Here is a 3,560-nt window from a genome sequence, read left to right as displayed (position 1 = left end):
GAGGGAAGGTGGGGGTGAGGACGTGCAGGCTGAAGCAGTGTGGGGCTAAGGCAGGGGCAGGTGACTGTAACAGCCTGGAGGAAGCCTGGCTTCTGCAGATCAGAAACGGTCCCAGCAGTGGAGCACAGCCAGGTGCTGCCCTGCATGGATATCCCAAGCAGCCCTAAGCTCTGAGCCTCCCCTGCATATGACCTTGCACCCCCCACCCCTGAGGATGTGGCCGTCCTAGAACCCACAGTGCATCTGTGCCTCTTCCCCCGACCCCCGCCAAGTGGGCTCTGTTTCCTGGGGACAGGACAAGGGGCCTGTGGGAACGGGGGCTCAGGGGCCCTCACAGACCCCACAAAGGAAGCAACCAAGCAGCTTTGCGTTTGGAAGGGTGGGAACGAAGAGTCGCTCCTCAAAGCCCAAAAGAAAGCAGTGGGTTGGACTTCTGAAGTCAGCTATCATGCTAGCGGCAGGGGGACCCGAGTGACCTTGGGAGGGCCTAGTCGGGACGCTGTGCTGGCTCACCCCGCATCAGCCACCTCTAAAAACCCCGGATCATCCTGACGTCAAAAGACGGTTTAGCGCAGTGCGAAGCAGGCATCAAGAAGAAATTATAAACTCCAGCTCGAGAAGGAGGGAAGCCCGGGCTGACAGGAGCAGCTGGGCTGGAAAGTGGAGGCAGAAATTCCTCAAGTTAATGCTTTCTAAGGCCCCTCGGGCCACTCCCAGGTCTTGTCGGAAGCTATTTACTTCCAGGGGGGAAAACCCTATTGATCTTCATTCAGTGCCTGTCTGCTCCAACACGGCCGCGATGTTTCAGCGCATCACCAGTCACTGAGAGAAATTTCTCATTGTTTTACACACAGCGGCTCCCAAACTCAGGAGATGAACGTTCAGGACCATTTGGGTGAACTGATGGCAGGGGATGCAGACAGGACTGACTTGGGGAGGGGACCTCATGCCCCTGGGACTGACTGCAGTGTCCGCTGGGCTTCCCCGCCCCAAGTCCAGGCTCAGAATCACAAAACTCTGTTTTGCTCCGAGTGTAGATGCTCCGCGAGTCTGCCCGATCCGCCCACCTTCCACCCCGCCACATACACCTGCTTTATGTCTCTGCAGTCATTTGGCTCTGAACCTCCCCCCGGCTGGCTAGAGATCACCACCATCCGCTGGAGCCCCTCCAGCTAACGCCACCACTGTCTGGTTCCCTTCTCAAATGCTAGGCGGCCCTCGATTCTACATGTATGTAAAACAAGGGGAGATCTAGACACGAAACCTACCAAGGCATTGACAGTCCCCATCAGCCCACACTAAAAGGAAACCTAAAATCACAGAATATCCCAAGCATCATGGCAGCTCAATAGTTTACAGATGAGGAAACTGAGGCTCCGGGTTGGTGGGAGAGTGTGACTTGACCAAGATGGCTCAGGAAATTGGTGGAAGGCAGAGTAGAAAACCCAGGCCTCCTGGTTCCCAGCCCAAGGTCCCTCCACATCAGTGTCTAGGTCTAGTAGCCAGGAAATCCAGGTCCCCACATGAGGCCACAGAAGCACTGGAAGGACCCACGCATTAAGCTGCTTTCCGTGAGTTAAGACTAGGATCCATCTGAACAATAATAACGATGATAATAATAATAACAAAATGCTGAACAATATGTCTTGAAAATCTTCAACGAGCAACACTTGATAACAACACACAGAATACATCTTCCACATATTCATATAAAATAATCAATGATCATTTTTTTCCTGCAGACTACAATCCAATTACTCTCTCTCCCTCGCTCTCTCCCTCACTCTCCTTTGTTACTTGCAAACCATCCAAGCAATCAATGCCTTGACCTCTCCCTCTGATAGACACAATTACAAAAAGACAGAGCAATGCAATTCATCTATTCAAGACGGATTGTTTGAACACTCTGTCACACTGCTGAGCTATCCATCTCCTTGTCTAAGAGGAAATTTAAGCCCCCAAAAAAGGCACAAAGAGAGGGGGCGGGTACGCTGCTCCCCAGTCCAGAGAGCCCCTTGCACACCTGCAGGAAACCCCTCTCCTGGGCTGGTGCTAGGCGACGCCTGCCTACTGGAGAAGGATTCGGCTCCCAACACAGCCAGCGCAGGCACCCATCTTGGGAACCAGAACCATCCAGCACACCCAATTTCCAGGGCCTCAATTCCTGTGGCCCCAGCCAGAGCCCTGACATCTCAGGGCTGGAGACAGAGAGAGAAAGGAGAGGGCATTGGGCCCAGCCAAGGTGTTGTGTTTAGGTTTCAACACACGGTTCTCTGTGTGTGTGTCTCTCTCAACACACCACGTCCACTGCCCTTGGCTCCTGCTGAGACTCCAGCCTGGGCTCAGAAGGAGGCAAATTCAGCTCCCCAGGGAGCTCCAGAGAAACCCAGGGATCTCAGAGCCTACCCATCCTCCATCCAAGCTGGCAGAGCTCCGGAGGTCACGTTTGGCATTGGCACAGCACCCCAGTCCTCGGGCTGGGAATCAAATGGGGCAGGGCTCTTGGATATAAATGGCTTGGGCCGACACGCTAATTAATCCTGGGGCTTAATACGAAGAAGATTAGAAGAGAGGAGGGCTTTGCCATCCTTAATTGCATTATTACACGCTGAACCCAAGAAAGGGCGGGCAGGCTTGGGGCTTCCCCTCAGGGCAGTGAGGAGTCCCCCGGTGAAAGTCAATTTCACGGTAAGAGGAAGCGGGTGAGGATACATCATCCCGCCCCTCCTCAGTGCATCCTTGCCTGGCTTCCCTCACCTGCTCTTGTCTTCCTGGGCCCCCAAAGACCACCACCCCCTGACTCTGGGATTTGAGAGTGCCCCTCCCACCCCTGCAGGGGAAGGAACACAGAAGAGGGAACTGCAATGCGTGGGCTGGGTGCAGAGCACCTTTTGGGTCCCCCTCTCTTCTCCCAAGGGCACCCTATCAATCAGGCCCCTATACACACACACACACACACACACACACACACACATCAAAAACAAACAAACAAACAGAGGGAATAAAGGAAGTCCTGGCCCACTACTAAGGGGCTGCCTGCTCCTGGAACGGTGACCAAACAGGTCACTGGGACAGGCAAAGGTGCAGAGATAGAAACAATATTTTTGGCTTGCCTGGAGCAGTCTGGGCTGCAAAGGGTTAAGCCTGGTCGTGAGGGCTGTCCCCAGAGTCGGGTGCTTGGATTCCTCTGCCTCAAATATCTGCCTGCTGGGGTCCTGGGCAGGAACAGGAAGACCCCAGCGTGGGCAGAGCTGAGGACTGTGTTCTACCCTCGTCCAGATGTCCAGTTCAAGAGGACCTGGAATCCAGGGGAGAGCAGGGAGGAGAGAGAAGGGATTTCTGATTGCCTCCTAGGAAAACCTCAAGTACGGAAGCCAAGCTCGATATCGGTTGCCTGCACCCCGTCACGCCGCGGGCAGCCCAGAGTCCGCGCCTGGATTAGAGCCACAGGGGAGGAAGGCGGCCCTGGCTCGGCGGAGCCAGATGCTGGTGGGGGCGCCTCGCGAACCCAGGCGGCCCAGGTCTCCCGCCTGGCGGCGGGCGCAGGGCCTGCGTGGCCG

At 55.4% G+C, this 3,560-nt stretch overlaps 1 protein-coding gene across 3 annotated transcripts in view; it reads right to left on the bottom strand.

Moving 5' to 3' along the window:
- Nucleotides 1-3,560, bottom strand: part of GRIK3 (glutamate receptor, ionotropic, kainate 3) — a 247,288-nt gene that overhangs the window by 242,810 nt on the left and 918 nt on the right. The gene's annotated exons all lie outside the window — the stretch shown is intronic.

Source organism: Bison bison, unplaced genomic scaffold, assembly GCF_000754665.1.
Source record: "Bison bison bison isolate TAMUID 2011002044 unplaced genomic scaffold, Bison_UMD1.0 scf7180017864158, whole genome shotgun sequence".
Classification (NCBI taxonomy): Eukaryota; Metazoa; Chordata; class Mammalia; order Artiodactyla; family Bovidae; genus Bison; species Bison bison.
The sequence above is the reverse complement of the archived record's forward strand: the minus strand, read 5'-3'. Positions and strand labels throughout refer to the sequence as shown.